The sequence below is a fragment of the Typopeltis vanoorti genome, chromosome 11 (genome assembly GCF_054136105.1).
Source record: "Typopeltis vanoorti isolate ZY-2024b chromosome 11, IOZ_Tvanoo_1.0, whole genome shotgun sequence".
NCBI classification, from domain to species: Eukaryota; Metazoa; Arthropoda; class Arachnida; order Uropygi; family Thelyphonidae; genus Typopeltis; species Typopeltis vanoorti.
In genome coordinates, this window is record NC_143559.1 from 113,299,490 (window position 1) to 113,318,772 (window position 19,283).

Sequence of the window (19,283 nt, forward strand, 5' to 3'; positions counted from 1 at the left end):
TGTTTAATGATACACATGACTGAATTGTCTATTCAATATCTTTCAACAATTTGTAAAATAACAATTGTATAACAATTACTTTGTTAGTTTATAATATCTTCCTGTAGCTGATATCAGTCAAAAAAAAAAGACAGTGAAACATGTTGAAGGTAACATTCAGTTTAAATAAGTCAATTCTATGAGTTTAAATTGCTTTTTTTTTTTTATGTGGCCTCAACCCATGAAAGGTTTTTGAAAACAATGGTACATTTGTTCCATGGGTGGCCTATATGAATTTTTTTTTCTCTTTTTTATTAACTTTATATATTTTTTGTATTTTAAATTATTTTTACATAGTTTGGAAATCCTGCTCTAGAGACGAAACATAGAACTTTTTCGATGCATTTCAGGTTTCCAATAAGTGGAGCAGTGATTTAACACTGGATGATGAAATTCTTCTCCCACCTAAAGACAATCACAAACATCCATGCTGCCCATAGCAGGATTCAAACTAACAGCCTGATGGCTGGAAAGCTAATATGCTAACCACCTGGCAATTATTTCTATCTCCTACTGTCCAAATTAGACAAAAAAAAAGTCTCCTGGCCATGATGGCATTCCCCCAATTGTTCTGAAAGTTTGTGACCCCTATCCTATGTCACCTATATATATATATATACTCTCTTATACCACTGGAATCTAGCCCACAAACTGGAAATTGGCTTATATTCAGCCCATTCCCAAGAAGGGTGACATCCATCCAATTACCGCCCTATCTTGCTTACCTCAGTCCTATCAAAAGTAATGGAAAAAATCATCAATTCCCAACTCCTACACTATCTTGAAGATAATCACCAAATAAATGACCGCCAGTATGGATTCTGCCACTGCCGATCAACAGGAGATCTACTCACATACGTCACCCATCTCTGGACAAATGCTATGGAGAGGTTTGGCTAATCTCAAGTGGTTGCACTAGATATCTCCAAAGCCTTTGACCAGGTCTGGCACAAAGGCCTACTAGGCAAAGTACCATCATTCGGTCTGACCCAGGACTTCTGTAGTTGGATTGCCAGCTTTCTGTCTGGATGCACATTGTGTGTGATGGTGAACGGCTCCCTATCCTCTTGCCATTCAATTAATGCTGGGGTCCCACAAGGTTCTGTCCTCTCACTAACCCTCTTCCTGCTATTTATCAATGACCTACTGCAATTGACCTAACCCAATACACAGTTTTGCAGATGACAGCACACTACACTCCTCGCTTGCATTTGATAAGCCTTATCCTACACAACTCACCTCAACCTACAGAACATCAACTACCACCACCCTCAACTCTGATCTCCAAGCCATCCTACAATGGGGTTTGGATAACCTCATAAATTTCAAAGCCAATAAAACCCAGTTCTGTATATATCCCATAAAAAAGAACCATTTTTTCCCAGTATCCTTTTTGACGATAACCAAATTTCCAGACAGTTTGAGATCTTGCTTCTTGGAATCACCCTTACATCAAACCTCTCCTGGCATAAACATATCACAACCATTGCATCCTCAGCCTCAAAAAATCTAGGATTTCTCTTTCACCCAAGACGTTAATTCACCCCAAACAGCTATTAACATTATACAAATCACAAATCTGCCCAGCTATTGAATACTGCTCCCACATATGGGGCAGAGCCCCTAAAAGTTCTCTCAAAATGCTCAACTCAATATAGAGGAGAGCAATTAGACTTATCAATGATCCATCCCTTACCAACTCTCTCCCCCCACTTTCACACAGACGTATGGTCTCTGCAGTATGTATATTCTACAAATATTTCCCCGGGAAATGCTCATCTGAAATAACATCAATAATTCCTCAGCTCAGTACTAAGCTCATTGGAACACGTGCAACTGCTGCACAACATCCCTTCACAGTACACCTAGAAACAAACAGAACAAGTTTCTTTTCCTTTTCCTTCATCCCTGCAACTGCTTCACTGTGGAAGTCTCCCACCTGCTGTGTTTCCCAAGGAATACAATTTAAAGTCATTCAAATCAAATGTAAATAAATTCCTCCTTTCCCAACCCACTACCCATACACGATACTAATGTACTATAGGTAGACCAACCAACCTCCTGTGTATTGGCTCAACATAAAAAATATATATATATTCATACTTTTATATACTGACTGAGATGTTGGAAGTTTATTTTTCACTTGGCTAGACTATAATAAATTTAGTTTAATCCTTTATCCAAGTGTAAACAAACAAAGTTAGCACCTGAAAATATCTTCAGGACTGAGGTAAGGTAGTGCAACACCAGGCAACTCCAAGCAAAGGTGGACCAAGTTCTCATTACTCTTTGATGAGACCTCAATAAAGGTTGAAACCGGTCTGGGTAGTAGCCCTTTCCTTAATGCATAACAGTATACATGTCCGCAAGGAGATGTGCTTTGCATTATGGGAGATATTGAGACAAGGAATGATGAGAACTTGGTCCACCTTTGCTCAGAGTTGCCTGGTGTTGCCCTACCTTACCTCAGTCCTGAAGATAATTTCAGGTGCAAACTTTGTTTGCTTAGACTTGGATAAAGTATTAAACTAAATTTATTACTGACTGAGATCCGAGTCATTTATTTATTAAATGACATATTTATTAAAAAAAAAAATACTTTTATGCCAATAGGCAGCAAATACTTTAGGGAAACAGAAGTAAAGAAACTAGAGATGCACTGCTTGGGAAAAAGTCAATGGAACAAACAGAAGAACAAATAGCCATGGCACCCGACTTAATAAGATGAAGGATCTCCTTTTGATACAATGACTGCAGCAATCCTACTGGGCATACTTTCCTCAAGCATACGATAGCGATCAATGGGAATTTTGGACCATTCTTCCTATAGGCATGTAACGAGGTTCTAGACTGTCGTGGGGCAGACACAACAGTCTAGAACCCTGACCTCACCTGACACTCCACTTCATCCCACAGATGTTCAATAGGGTTGAGATCAGGGCTCTGTGGAGGCCATTCAATTGTGGTGATGTTCATGTCCACAAACTATACGGTTACAGCAGCAATCTTATGATGGTTGCCTTGTACACTGTCTTGCTTGGTCAGTTCCATAGAAATGCCACCAAGCAGGAAGCATTGCACTGACCAAAATCTTCCTATAACTCTTGGTGTTCAATTTTTGTGGCAGCACAAACACTGGTCTGAGGTCAAACCAGGAAATATAGGATAATACCATCACACCACCACCTTCAAATTTCATAGCTGGGACTATGCACTCTGGTGAGAAATGCTCACTGGGTATCTTTCATACCCACACCCATCCATCTGCTTGGCAGAGGGTGTAGTGTGATTTGCCACTCCATAACACAGCTTTCCAAGCTTCCACATCCCACTGTACATGCTCTTTGCACCACTGCATATTGCACTCGTACCAAGCCCATGTTGTGAGCCTCAGTTCTGAATATTTTTGTGCAGATTCATGCTCCAGTCAATGCCCAGAACTTCACATTCAATGTGTCAGACAATTAATGGTAGTTTTTACATATTTTCCTTTGTAACACCTTGCAGTCAGGTTGAGTGAGTGTGGTGAGTTGTCCACTGCAGGTAGCACTTGCAGCTGACTCCCTGTGCTTCCATCTCAGTATGGTATCACTGATTGTTGACCTTGGATAGCCCAATTTGCCAAACAGATAGGCCTGCAACATGGCGTCCAATCACAACGCCTCTTTTAAACTTCATCAGTTCCTATCTCGCAGACATTTCACCTGGACATAGTTGCACTGACTTGGAACCATCATATTCCTCCAATTTATACTGGCTATAAACATATAATTTATTACATGATATGTTGCACCTTACCCATGGGGGTGTCTGTCAGGGCTGTTTCTACATTTTGCGGGGCCTTGTGCGAAATGGAAAAGCGGGGCCCTGGAAAGTTAGTAACATTTATGGAAATTTTAAATGGAAGAATATCTTGTTAGTTAATTAATTAAATCAAATATGAAAAATATTTATGCACATAAACAAGTATGCTCTTTAGCATCAATTTAAGTAAAGGGAAAAAATTAGTTAAAAAATAAATGTGTTTGTATGTACATGATATATTATTTTATTATGTAAGTACACATTATCATATAATACGCCAGAACAATGATTTATTTAATAATATAAATAATAATATACAAATATGAAAAAAATATCAATTTTTACTATAAAGAATGAAATATATGTATAACAACTTATAAGATTTAAAAGAAATCTTAATATATTAAATTTTATTTAACCTAATGCGCTTATCAATAAAATCATTTATAACACTATCAAAATTCAAATTTTTTGCAATTTCATGCTCTATAGATATTATTGCCAGGGATGACAAACGTTCTTGAGACATAGAAGATCGCAAATAGGTTTTTATTAATTTTAATTTGGAAAATGACCTTTTTGCTGATGCGACCGTAACTAGACTAGTCAATAATATTTTAAATGTCGTAGTAATATTTAGATAAATATCCGACAAATTATTTGCAATTATGAATTTTAAAATATTAATGGGTGTATCTTCTGGAACAATATTTCTAAAAATAATTAATTCATTGTAGAATTCAGATTCATCAATATCTGTATTTAATTTTTGATACAACTGTTTGCAGCAAAATTTTAATTCATTTTCTGTCATTTTTCTTATTAATTTCATATCATAAAAAAATCCAAATGATTTTTGGTGAATTTCATACAACTCAAATCTTTTTTTGACAGATTAGAGCAGTATCTAAAATTACAAAAAAGAAATTTATCCTAAAATTACCTTTGTTATCACCTATGTGTGATTCATCAGGCGTTTCATAATCAAAAAAATACTTTTCGTCGACATACTCGACTTTCTTTAAATTTAATTTCTATTTCTAATAGATTTGACAGTTCTTTAACAATCTCAAAACAGCTATCAAATCCTGATATTCTCTGCTCTTACAACACTATGTTGTACTAACTCTTTAATATATTTAGTTAATATGTCTATGAGAATTTTTACATTTTGTAATACTTGACTTACTAAATTAACTTTTGACAAAAGCTCATACCAAATTACAAGGCTTAGTATAAACTCAAATGAATCTATTTGTTCATATATTGAAACCACTTCTACTTTGATAGTATTATCTGATGCAGTTTTAGATAATTCTTTTAGTGTATTTAAAAATTCTGGAATTTGAAAACATACAGCTCTAACTGATTCTATTCCATTCCCATCTTGTATCACATAACGGTTTTGGAGTTAATTGTTTAATAAATTTCTTTAATATGTCCCAATGTGAAGTTGAGGTGAAATAAATAAATCTAATATAGATTGAAAACTGCTATTGAAGAAAAATTCTGATGTCGGATAACCTAAAACCAGTTTACAAAATATATTTTTTAAGATGTTTTGCAAGTAATGACACATAAAAAAATTGCCATGACAGTACATGTATATACTTGTTCATAAAATCATAAACTAAAATCAAAAAACTCCTTAAAATGATTAAAAACACCTGTTTTAAAATGCACTTTTCCCTATTTAACACTATGTTGTACGATATTGTTATATATCTTAGAGTAGTTTCAAATACTACCGCTCTAGCGCTACGATCTTATTTCGCTGTGTAGAAGAAAATAAGGAATAAGTAGATTACCTTAAAACGAGTGCGTCAAGACTCGTGAAGCTCTATGTTTAATATTTCAGTTATATAGTGAAGATTCCTTTTGAATAGTGTTACTTCAAAGTGATAGTTAACTTCAGTTTTAAGTGTGCCTATATTGAATCCAATGTGCAAAGGATGTAACCCAGTAAGAGCAGCCCACTGTTTTATATTTCAGCATGAAGAAATAAGAGTTAGCTCTGCCCGATATATCTTAACATTAACTGTGGCGTTCTAATAAAATTAGCCGAAGTATGGAGCTTTAAAGTGTTTCCCCCCTTGAAGTGATAACTGCTTCATAATTGAATTAAGTGTTTGTTGACTAAGAGAGAATTAGAGAATTCTACTTTAAGAATATTTACTGTAAGATTCTGTAACTTTGAACTGTGTGAACCATTTTTTAATTATTCGGAAGAATGTAAAATTGACAGCTGGATGTCTGATGTCTAATGTTTTATGTTTGTTATGAGTATTTGAACTAAGTTGATTTGCATTATCTTGTTTTCAAAGTTATACTTAATGTACATGTTATGTAACCCTGCATTAAATGTTTTGTTTTATTGATTCCAATTTAGTGTTTGCATGATTCTTTTTCATTGCACTGCTCATAAAGTTTATCGGACCTTGCGGAAGCCTTAAATTATAATATTAACCTAGGCCTGTAGAAAAGTGAGATTGCAAAAGTTAGTTGATGATTGATTCCACTATATTATATAGACTAATCTGAATATAGGGTGGTGCAGGATAATATAAATTTCTCTATATTCGGATTAGTATCAATCAGCATCTAACAAAATCAGCATCTATCAATCAGCATCTAACAGTGGAGTCTAGAAGGGATAATGCTGGGTATAGAAACAATGGCATTTATATACTGTATACTAATGCCAGGAGTATCCGGAATAAGGGAGAGGAATTGGTGGCGCAGATAGCATCAGCCTGGCCAAAAATTATTGCGATCACTGAGACGTGGTTGACAGAAGAGGATATAATAACAGGAATAGAAGTCGCTGGGTATAGCATTTTTCGCCAGGATAGGAGGGGAAAGCGTGGTGGTGGGGTGCTGCTTATGATAAGTGATGACCTATGTCCTCTAAGAGTGGAGAATTTGGAAGGTAGTGAGACAAATGATTTTGAGAGCGTATGGTGTGAGGTAGAGGTAGGCAAGACAGGATATTTAGTGGGGTGTTGCTACAGACCCAGGAGCACAGAGGATGGGGACCAGGAGATGTTTAGACAGCTAAGTTTGGCAAGTGCAAGAAGAATGATTGTTATGGGAGATTTTAACTTCAGTAGTATAAATTGGAGAGAGGAAGATGCATGTAACAATAGGGGAATGGAATTTCTAGAATTCTTGAGGGACAAATGTCTTAGGCAACATGTAACAGAGGGAACAAGAGGTTCAAAAATTTTGGATTTGGTTATAGCATCAGAAGAGTTGATAATAACTGAGTTGACGTCTCTCCCACCAGTTGGAGAGAGTGACCATATGGTTTTGACTTGGAAAATGAATAGACATGCAGGAGTATCAAAGAGACTGGAACTTATGTGGAATTATAAGGCAGGTGATTATAATAGTCTTAGACGTCAACTTCGGGAAGTTTCATGGAGGGAGGAATTGGAAGGCCGGGATATCACCAGTGCGTGGGAAATTGTGAAAGAATATTTGTTATCAGCAATGGTAAGTTGTATACCACGAGTGAAGAAGAGGGCGCAATTTGGAGTAAAGTGGATGACAAACAATATTAAACAGGAATTGCATGCGAAAAAGAGGCTATGGAAGAGATATAAGGAGACAGGTGAAGAGATGCATGAGGAATATAAGACACAGGCCAGAAGAGTGACTCGTGTGGTAAGGAAAGCGAAACTGGAATATGAGAGGAGATTGGCCCTAAGATGCAAAGAAAATCCTAGGGAATTTTTTAGCTATGTGGCCAGTAGGAGGAGAAATGACTATGGAAGAATGATATTGTGGGATAAAAATGGGAATAGAGTGACTGATGCAGAGGACATAGTGGAATTGTTCAATGAACACTTTATTGGAGTATTTCATCCTAGAGGAGTCAGTTTTAATGCTAGAGGGATAGGACTGGTACAAGGTCTTGAGGTACAGGAGGAGAGTGTGTTTCAGATACTGAGTACTCTGGATGTCAGTAAAGCTGTGGGACTGGATGGTATTTCGCCACGAGTTTTGAGAGAATGTGCTAGAGAATTGACAATACCTTTAACGTGGCTTTTCAATGAAAGTCTGGCTTTGGCAAAGGTGCCCAGGGAATGGAAGGAAGGTAAGATAGTGCCATTGCATAAGGGTGGTAACAGACTGGAAGTGTCTAATTATAGGCCAGTCTGTGTGTCATCAGTAGTTGTTAAGATCTTGGAGAGGGTAGTGAGGGACCGTGTACAGCATTGGGCAGATGAGGGTAATGTTATCTGTGAGAATCAACATGGATTTGTGAAAGGACGCTCTTGTTTTAGCAATATGCTAGCCTTTTATAATAAAGTTACAAGAGCATTAGATGAGGGAAAGGCATATACTGCAATTTTCTTAGACTTGGCGAAGGCATTTGACAGGGTGCCACATGATAAGCTGATATTTAAGTTGCAGCACATGGGTCTGGATGTCAGATTGGTCAACTGGATTCAGGATTGGCTGTCTGATAGGTATCAGAGAGTTGTGTATGGTGGAGCAGTTTCCAGGAGGCAGAGGGTTACAAGTGGGGTCCCACAGGGCTCAGTACTAGGACCTATATTGTTTTACCTTTATATCAATGACATAGCCAGTGGATTGCAGGGGGATATTCAGTTGTTTGCGGATGATGCGAAGCTTGGAAGGATTATTAGTAATAGTGCAGATGTGGTAGCCCTGCAAGAGAATTTAAATAAGCTAGATAGATGGGCAAATGAATGGGGGTCTCAGTTTAATGCAGCAAAATGCAAGGTCTTGAGGTTTGGGAAACATCGATGGGATGCTGCATACTCTATGGGAGGAGTTATACTGGAGGAAGTAGGGGAGACAAGAGATCTGGGGTTGATGATTGATAGAAACCTGAAGTTTAGGGGACATATTGCAAAGGTGGTGAAGGTAACACAGAGGATTGCTGCTATTATGAGAAGGACACTGACCTGCAGAGATAAGAGGGTTATCATTCCGTTGTATAAGTCTCTGATCAGACCACACTTGGACTATTGTTCTCAGATTTGGTCCCCAGGATTTGAAGGGGATAAATTAACCGTGGAAAGGATACAAAGACGGATGACAAAGATGGTTTCAGGACTGTACAAGGATAGTTATGAGGATCGGCTGAGAGAATGTGGACTGCAGAGTTTGGTGGATAGAAGAAGGAGAGGTGATATGATTGAGACTTTTAAACTGTTGAGAGGTGGTTACAGGGTTGACACTGGGGAGTTCTTTCGCTTGGTTGATCAGCGGGAAGGAGTGATGACAAGAGGCCATCCCTGGAAGTTACGAAAGGAAACTGTGAGCAAGAGGGTAAGGAGTGGTTTCTTTGTGTGGAGGGTGGTTGAGCCGTGGAATGCATTGCCTGATGGAGTGGTGGGAGCGAGAACGGTCAGTAGGTTTAAGGAGTGGTATGATAAACTTTGTGTTTCTCAGAGGGGGACTTCCCCTCGATGAGTCTTGACAGACTTTGTCTTAGAAAGGACCTCCCTCGATGAGTCTTTTGACTCCTTGGAGGCCTGAATAATAATAATAATAATAATAATAAAAAATAAAATGGAATTTAAAGAAATAAGAATAGATCCAACCAACCAACATAAATGGATCAATTAGCAAGATGGACGACACAACAATCTGAATGGAGTTGCTGTAAAATTTAATGTTAATGAATGCATTGTTTTACACTATGAATTGCAGAAGTACAAGGCTGCATAGGTATTAGTGTATGGCTGAAGCTGTATTCCAGCAGGTAGATGAGATTTAGGATCTCAAGATGATAGTAAGCAGGGACTTGAAGTTCAAAAGGAACACTGCAAGAGTTGCAAAGACTACACGGTGTATAATAAGACAACAGTCTTGTTACAGTAGCATGGACTATGGGTGCAAATTGGTCACCTGATTTCCAGGATGATGAAGAAACTCTCAAGAGGATGTAGAGATGTGAGTGACCAAGACAATATCTGCATTAGATCATTGATTATGAGGAGAGCAAATACTGAGGAAATCTAAATTGCAGAGCTCAGTGGATGGGTGGAAAAGTGGTAGTATTACAGAGTCTTCAAAGTTTGTGAAAGTTTACTATATTAAAATGGAAGGGATTATGTATAGCATGGAGTCAGAGGAGGCTGCCTGGAAGTTGTTTAAGAGTGTAGCCAAGAGTTTAAGGAGTAGACATACATTTTTTAAAAATTATGGAGACAACTACTGTGTTTGAATAAAAACTTTAGTTTAATATAACTAAAATCTACATTCAACGTTTCGACCTTTATGTCAAGGTCATCTTCTGCAGCATACACAATATACACAGAAAACAAGCTACACACAATCACACTGGTTTGTTAAAGTTACTGACCAACCACTACAACAATTGTTGGCCTGACCTCTGGTGAAAAAAAAAAATATATATATATATATATATATATATATGACAGAATGATCATTGACTCGGTTAACATACATAGTTTTATGAAAAAATTGAATGACTAGAACCGATATTTAATTAAAAAGGTTTTAATATAAACACACTGCTAGTTTCGGCCTGTAACAGCCTTCTTCAGGTGACATTATAAAAGAAAAAACACTAAACATTGAGGGTTAAAAGACTATGAACAACATAGACAGTCTTTATACATAATTAGCATGAAAACATTGTAGTTGTATTTGAAGCTGTTCTTTCATTTGTTGCATTGTTGGGAGAGTGTGTGCTTGCTGCATCACGTGAACGCCAGTACATGATTACAGCTGAATGACTATCTGGGAGGTTGTAGCTTAAGTTGTTATTTAGATGAACAGGATTGAAGATGATTTCTCTCGATTCCACAATTTTTCTCTCTATTTCGTCACTGCAACGGAAGATGTTTGTAGATTTTTCCCAGCAGACTTTGTGACTGGTTATCATCATTAGGATTAGCCGAGAAAAGGATATGACTTGATAATGCACTTGCTCACTGTCTCTTGTAAGTAATGTCTCTCATGTGTTCTTCCATACGCATTTCGATAGATTTGTCTGTATGCCCGAAATAAGGAATATCGCAGTCACATAATATTTTATATACGCCAGGGTATTTGCAACAAATGAAAGAACAGCTTCAAATACAACTACAACGTTTTCATGCTAATTATGTATAAAGACTGTCTATGTTGTTCATAGTCTTTTAACCCCTCAATGTTTAGTGTTTTTTCTTTTATAATGTCACCTGAAGAAGGCTGTTACAGGCTGAAACTAGTAGTGTGTTTATATTAAAACCTTTTTAATTAAATCTCGGTTCTAGTCATTCAATTTTTTCATAAAACTATATACAGAGTGTTCGGGATAAATTTGACATATTTATAATTAATTATATTTTTCCGTAAGTTACATGTATTAACACACACTTCTCTTCATTTAAAAGTTTGGACCCTTCTTCCTTCATATACAAGATGTCAGAAAGGATGGATAGCTGGAACCCACCTGAATCATGGAAGAGAATAACTTGTATCATGATGATTCGTGCCCGCCATCAAAATAAGGATATTACGACTGCTGCCCAATGCTCCCTGAATACAGTAAAAACAATCAGGCATGAACTAGAGACTTGCAATGGTGACTACGAGGATGTAGCAAGAAGAAAGATCCCTAGCAGACGATCTGATTGCGTTCGTACAGCAGAATTCCTCGCAAATCTGCAGGAACAGGTGTTGAAGAACCCTGGCATTGGAATTCGGGCTTTGTTCGTGGAGTTGCTAACTGTAGTCAAGCCCTGGATAACAAGGGTAGCCAATGGTAGGCCGTATGTATGGCAGCAGGATTCGGCCCCTTGCCACACCTCTGGGAAAAGTCAAAAATGGTTGTCTGAAAATTTCTACGACTTCACCAGTCCAAATGTTTGGCCTCCAAACTCCCCAGACCTTAACCCCATGGATTATTTTGTATGGGGCGCAGTTGAAAAAGACACCAATCGCACTTCCAGTAATACAAAAGCCCAGTTAATGGATAAAATTAAAACAGTTTTTGCGGCCCTTCCCAGGGAGACTGTAGCATCAGCTTGTTCGAGGTTCCGAAGCAGAATTGAAGCTGTGATCGATGCTAATGGTGGTTATTTTGAGTAAATCTTGTTGATAGTATTGTAATTAACTCTGCCTGTAATGTTTTTTTGTCAATTCATTAAATTTAATAGATACAAAGAAGATTTTCTTTTTCCTTACGAAACTGTCAAATTTATCCCGAACACCCTGTATATATATATATATATATATACACATCAACGCTAGAGTCCTATTATTAGTGTTATCTGTTGGTTGTAGAAATACATTGGGTGCGACAGCAAGTCTATATATCTATCTATATACATATATTAACATCATGATTATACATGTGCATTCCAGCGAGTTGGTATGAAATGGTTTCTAATACTAGCTGAAGATTGGCTAGAGCCTTGACTTATGCTGGATCTTATATATTAGGTAGGCTGAATGTGTGCCATCCAGATTCTTGGAATTTTCATGCCATCTTTGTTGTTGATATTTGGGTGGTTCAGCAGGATTTCGCAGGCTTCCTTAAATTTCCTTTCATACCAGGTTTTTGTATGGTGTAAAGAGCAGATGCTTTTCCAGTTGATTTGGTGTAAGGTGTTGAGCGCATGATCTGAGAGACCTGCTTCACCATAATGGTTATATTTAATATATGTAATGTGTTCTTTCTTACGTATAGGGATTGTCCGTCCTGTTTCACCAATGTACAGTAAGTTACAGGTGCAGTGGATGCAATAGACTCCAGGATATGCCAATGAGAGGAGAGGATCCTTAGAGGAGCTGAATATGGTTTTAAGTTTAGTGGGTGGCTTAAAGGTGGCATTGAGGTTATAATGTTCTAGGATTCTGTTGATTTTTTCTGATAACCCTTTAATGTATAGGATGGCTATGGTTTTACTGTAATCTAGATTCTTTTTTGTTGTTGTTTTATGGAGTATTTTATTAATAGTATTTTTGTTATAGCCATTATTTATGAATGTGTTCACTGATGATTTTTAGTTCTTGTTTCAGGGCTTGCTGGTTGGAGCAAATTGTTGTAGCTCTGTTTTTAAGGGTGTTAATGACTCCATATTTTTGTGATGGGTGGTGGTATGAATTAGCATGTATCTATTGGCCCGTGTGTGTCGGTTTTCGGTAGACCGTGAAGGATAGACTGCCTGAAGGAAGACGTGTGACTAGTGTGTCTAGGAACACGAGAGAGTTTTGATTTTCGATTTTGATGGTAAATTGTATGCGTTCATGTTGTTTGTTCAGGTGGCTAAGGAATGTGTTTAGCGTTTGTCGCCCGTGCAGCCAGATCATGAACACGTCGTCAACGTATCTAAGCCAGACTGTTGATCTTAGCGTGGCGGAATCAAGAGCCCTTTGCTCAACTTTTGAGCAAAGGGCTCTTGATTTTTCCATGTAGAAATTAGCGAATGGGGGGGGGGGATAGTGGTGAGCCCATGGCTGTACCTTCTTTTTGTAGGTAAACTTTTTTTGCCACATGAAGTAACCGAACTGTAGTATGTGGGCAAAGAGGGCCGTAATTTCAGGTGGAAATTTGTTCTGTAGTAGGAGAATTGTGTCATTGATGGGGACATTTGTGAAAAGGGTAAAAACGTCAAAACTGACTAATAAGTCATCTTTGTCGAGTGTTATGTTTTTAATTTTGTTTATAAAGTGTTGTGTGTTCTTCATGTAGGAGGGGGAATGACCTACCAACTCCTTGAGTGTTGACGCTAATTTCTTGGCTAAGTGGTAATTGGGGCTGTCTATTCCTTCCACAATTGGTTGAAGCGGCACATTTTGCTTGTGTATTTTTGGGACCCCATATATTCTGGGGGGGGGGGGATAGTGGGGTTTGAGTTTTTTAACCATGTCCGGTGGCCAAGAAGTGACGGACTTGAGTAGCTTCTCTGTTTTATCCTTTATCCTGTTTGTTGGGTTTGTTTCTTAAGGAGAGACCCGACATTGACACACTAAATAATGATTAGTGTGTCAATGTCGGGTCTCCCACGATGAGTCTTTTTGACTCCATGGAGACACCGTTAAAATAATAATAATAATCATAATAATTTGGTCTTGAGTTTTTCTTTATTCTTTTCCAGGGTATATTTGGCCGAATTGTCAGTAATTCTTTCAAGTACTTTTTCTGTGCGGTCATAAATACAGAGTGCTTTGGCAGACGTAAATTTCTTTTTTAGCCTGATGCAGATAGGAATAAGGTTATTGTCTCTGCATCTCTTTAAAAAGGCCAGCCAATTGATCAAGAGGGAAATACGTAGCTTTAACTTACCATACGTAAAAGAAAGGAGTCTAAGGGGTAGATTTGTTTTACGACTGCTAAAGTGGATCTGAATGCTAAGAGCACGAATGAGCTTTAGGTTCAATATAAGGATATTGAGGGTAGACTGAGGGCATGTAAACTACAGAATTAGGTGGATAGAAGATGAAGGGGGTGACATGATTCAGACTTTAAACTGTTGAGGGGTACTTACAGGATTGACATGGGTGGGGGGGGGATTTTTATATACTAGAACAAGATGGAAGAACAAGAACAAAAACAAGAGGCCATCCCTGGAAGTTGCAAAAGGAGGTGGTGAGTAGGAGGGTGGGAAGTGGCTTCTTTGTGTGGAGGGTGATTGGACTTTTGGAATTTATTGCCTGATAGAGTAGTGAATGTGCAGACAATGGATGGGTTTATGGAGTGATATGATAGAGTGTGTTGTCTAAGATGAGTGTTATGAGTCATTAGAGTCACTGTGATCTAAATGATAATAATAATGATAATTATAGTAATAACAGATATGTTACTGGCTGAGTGAGACTGGATTAAAGTCCATCATGATAATCCATGATGAGTCTTCATGGATGCTAGTTAATAATCATAGTAATAATATACCATATTCCAAACATTTTTTTCAAAACTGGTAATCTACATGAGACATTTCTTTGACTATGCTGCTCATTATGCACAAATTTTGAATCTGTGTGGTGTGAAGTTGAAATAAAGAGGTTAGTATGTCTGATAAGATTGACTGGTCAGGCTAAGGTTAACTCAAGAGAATTTTTCTGCTACATGGCAAGCAACAGGAAGAATAATTATGGTAGATTAACATTGGTGGATAGTCATTGCAGCAGACTAACAGCTGCAAAGGATATAGTGGAATTATTAAATGAGCACTTTATCAGCGTATATCACAGTGGTGTAAATGATGGAATGCAATATATAGATGAGAGGCAAGTATTAGGAGAATTGGAAGTGAAAGAATCAGAGATGTATCAGATGTTGGTTGGGCTAGATGTTAATAAGGCTGTGGGAATGGATGACATATCACCAAGTATTCTTAAGGAATGTGCACTACAGTTGGCCTGGTTATTTAATGAAAGTCTTGCATTGGATAGGTTTCCTAAGGAGTAGAAAGAAGGCAGAATAGTACCACTCCAAAAGCATGATTCTAAGACAGAAGTTTCCAATTATAGACCGGTCTGTATAACTGCAGTTGTGGTCAAGGTGTTGGAGAGATTGGTAAGGAATAGAATACAGGATTGGGTTGATGGACATAGCATTCCTTTATGATGGTCAGCATGGATTTGTAAAGGGTATGTCCTGCTTTAGTAATTTACTCGCACTTTATGATAAGGTAACAAGTGTGTTAGATAAGGGAGAATCATATACAGCGATATTCTTGGACTTTGCAAAAGCATTTGACTTGCTACATGATAAGTTGGTGTACAAGCTACAAAGGATGGGAATAGATAGTATATTGGTTAGAGATGGGTCAGAGATTGGCACTCTGAACGACACCAGCAGATTGTGTATGTTGGAACAGTGTCTCAAAAATGGAGGGTAACCTGTGGCATTCCCCAGAGTTCTGTTCTTGGGTCTTGGGTGTTCAGTCCACACGATATATCATTTACTAACTTGTTTGTAAATGATATATCATGTGGACTGACTGACTGGGGATCTTCAGTTGTTTGCTGATGATGCAAAGTTGAGAAGAATTATAAGTAGCACTGCTGATGTTAATTCCCTTCAGGAAGATTTAAACAGACTTTTTACTTGGACAAAGGAGTGGGGTTGTAGTTTTAATCAATAAATGCAAGGTATTGCATTTTGGAGTGCAGAAATATAAGACTGTGTACTATATTGATGGTGCCATACTGCAGGAAGTGGATGAGAACAGAGATTTGGGAGTGATGGTTGACAGTAGACTGAAGTTTAGAAGTCATATTGTTAGCATTGCAAAGGCTGCACATTGTAGTGCTGCCTTTGCAATTTAGAAGTGGTTGTGCCACTGTATAAGGCACTGGTCAGACCACACTTGGTTTTCAATGTGATGTGGAGACATTGCAGATGGTCCAGAGTAAGTGACTATGACAATGTTGGGATTTTGGAATGCTGGTATGAAGAGAGAGTTTGAAGAAATGTGGAATGCAGAGTTTGGTTGATAGGAGGAGGAGAGGTGATATGATAGAGACATTTAAGTTAGTAAGAGGATTTTATGAGATTAATCCAGAGGGGATTATAAAAAGAGTAGAGGGCAAGAGGGGAAGAACCAGAGGTGTTGTCTGTTGAATGAACCTCCCGCAATAGGTCTGCCGACTCCATGGAGTGTGTAATAATAATAATAATAATAATAATAATAATAATTATTATTATTATTATTACATGGAAGGGTATCCCCAGCCACATGAAAGATGAAGCTTCTTCACATTGAATCCAAGTTGTACAGCAAGAATGCTGAGATGGACAAAGTAGCTAGTAACAGATGACTTAAGGATAGGGTGTACCATGGAATTGGAAAAAAATTAAAATTAATTAAATTTTGTTTTAATTATTATAATTAGTAAATGATAAATAATAAATAAAAATATATATTAAATAATTATTATTAATTATATAAAAAATTAATTAATTAATTAATTTGATTAATTAAAAAATCGAATTTTTATTAGAAAATTACGTATTTTTGTATCACTTTTTTATGAAACAAATAATTTTTTTAGTTCAAATTTGCTACAGATATTCTATCATGTTTATTAAACAATATAAACTAATATTATTGAGCAAATATCAGTTCCTTTAAAGTTATGAAATTTAATTTGTCCATATAAGATTATTACACAAATCTTGCTTGTTTGAAAAATAAACTTAAAAAATAAAAATACATATCAATGATTATAATTTTAGTTCAATATATTCCAGATATATTAAGATGTGTTAAAAAAAATTAATATTCTAGGATTAATAGTTTTTAAGATACTTGCCAAAACCAACTGCAATGTATTAAAATTTAAAAACCAGAGAAAAATCAATTTAAAGTTTATAACTATAACTCAAAATGTAGGAAGTTTTTGAGTACGAAAATTACGGAATATATTCTTTAGTATATAAACTTTATAAAACCAAAAAAAATTTTTTTTTCTTATTTTTACCTCAAAACTATGATTTTTTGGAGGTACCCTAACCTTAACAGTTTCATTTAGTTCTTGAGATATCTGCAGATAAAGCTTGTACCACTCAGAAGGCTCTCTTAACTATAAGTGTCAAATATGATGAAATCTTTGAAAAATTTCTATATTCAATAAAAAATGGTTTGAGGTGTAATGCTCTTATGAAAGCAGATAACAGAGCTGATTTTTTTTAAAATGCCATTTATATTAGAAGTATTATTCAGCAGTTTATTTTTGATGATGATCGTGATATTGCTGGTTTCAGACTGGATGCATACCCCCCTACTCTGCCTGAACGAATATGGTTTCACTGATGGAGGATCACTGCATTATTTTGTGATGATTATAGCTGGTTGCTAAATTTATCACAAACAGATTTCATTTGGGTATAATGAAATAAAATATACAAATTCTGAGTAAGCAGAACATCAAGAACATCAAGAAACAAACCTCAGAGAATATACAAAAACAGCTAACTAAATTACAAAAGCAACTAACCTTTGTGAGAGCAAGGGAGATATTTTCAGCATATTTTTAACAGCCAATTTGGTGCATGTATGCATCTTGCAATGGAAAAATATGTAACTGTTTATATATATATATTAGGGTTACCAAGTAATTTTAGAAGCTTGGTTATTTAACTCCTAATCCCAAGTATGCAAACAATTAAGTTTGCGCCTGAAACATAGTTGAAGTCTAAAGATGGTACAACACCAGGGCAACTCATTGTAAAGGTGGGTAAAGCTCTGATCACTATTCTTAGTATTTTCCCATAATGTAAAGCACATCTCACTAAAAGATGTATACTGCAATACATTATGGATGGGGCACTACCCAGACCGGCTTCAATCTCTTTTGAGGTCTCCTCAGTGAGTAGCTAGACCCTAAATACCAAGGTTTTAGTAATACAGAGCCTTATCAACTTTACCTATAGAAGTTGTTGCAAGGTGTTTTTATTTTTAATAAGAATAAATATATATATATATATATATATATATATATATATATATATATATATATATATATATATATATGTTTAAAATTATTAACTGACTTAAACACCAAGAAAAATTGCAAGAGATTTAATAAGGTTTCACTACTAGTTTCATCGGAAGTGCGGACTTCATCAGGTGAATACAGTACCACGGAGAAAGCAATATCTTAAAAATATATTGTACTTTAGACAAAACAGAGTTCAGAACAAGTAGTAGTTGTGTTTGAAATTGAGTCCGAGCGTGTTAGTTCTGGCGTGAAGCACCATGTATGCGTGAATGATATCATGAGTTCGCCAAAACTGGATTACAGCGCTATGTGAATCAGGTAGGCTGTAACTCAGATTGCTGTTTAGATGGACAGGGTTTGAGAGCTATTTCTTGAGAAAAAGCTCTCAAACACTCGGTGTTTAAGTCAGTTAATAATTTTAAACATGTCATTTAACTGAGTCAATTATTCTGTAAATATATATAATTTTACTTGGATAACCCCAATTAATATTTTCTTAGTTATAATAAATTTATAGTTTCCTATAAATTTGACTTAATTTAAATCATAAATTTAATTTATAATTTGTGGTATGGTTCCACATTTATGGAATGTTTTTATTAAAGAATAGACAGATGCTTAATTTTTAAGTTTATGATAACTGAAATGATTGTTCTACTTCTTATGAAAAAAAAAATAAAATAAAACATGAATTAACTTCTTACAGACTATGTAAGAATATAATAATAAAAGCAGATGCAATTCATTATAAAGGTTTCGGTTATGAAAGAATTCATGCAATAAAAAGTTCCTTTGCTAATACAGTACAAACATGCCAAAAATTATATATTTAAAGCAAAAAATTTAAAAAAATCATTAAATTGCTACTTCATAATGCTGTTTTATAGAGAGAAATAAATATTGTAACATACTTGGCTTGAAATGCATTATTAGCATTTTAGCATAACATATACTGTATATTTTATTTTCTGTTAACATGAAACTTTTAACAATATATA

General features: G+C 36.2%; 1 protein-coding gene across 1 annotated transcript in view; it reads right to left on the reverse strand.

Annotated features, from left to right (window-relative positions):
* LOC150101959 (forkhead box protein P1-like) overlaps positions 1 to 19,283 on the reverse strand; it is a 227,939-nt gene that overhangs the window by 80,770 nt on the left and 127,886 nt on the right. The window lies entirely within an intron of this gene.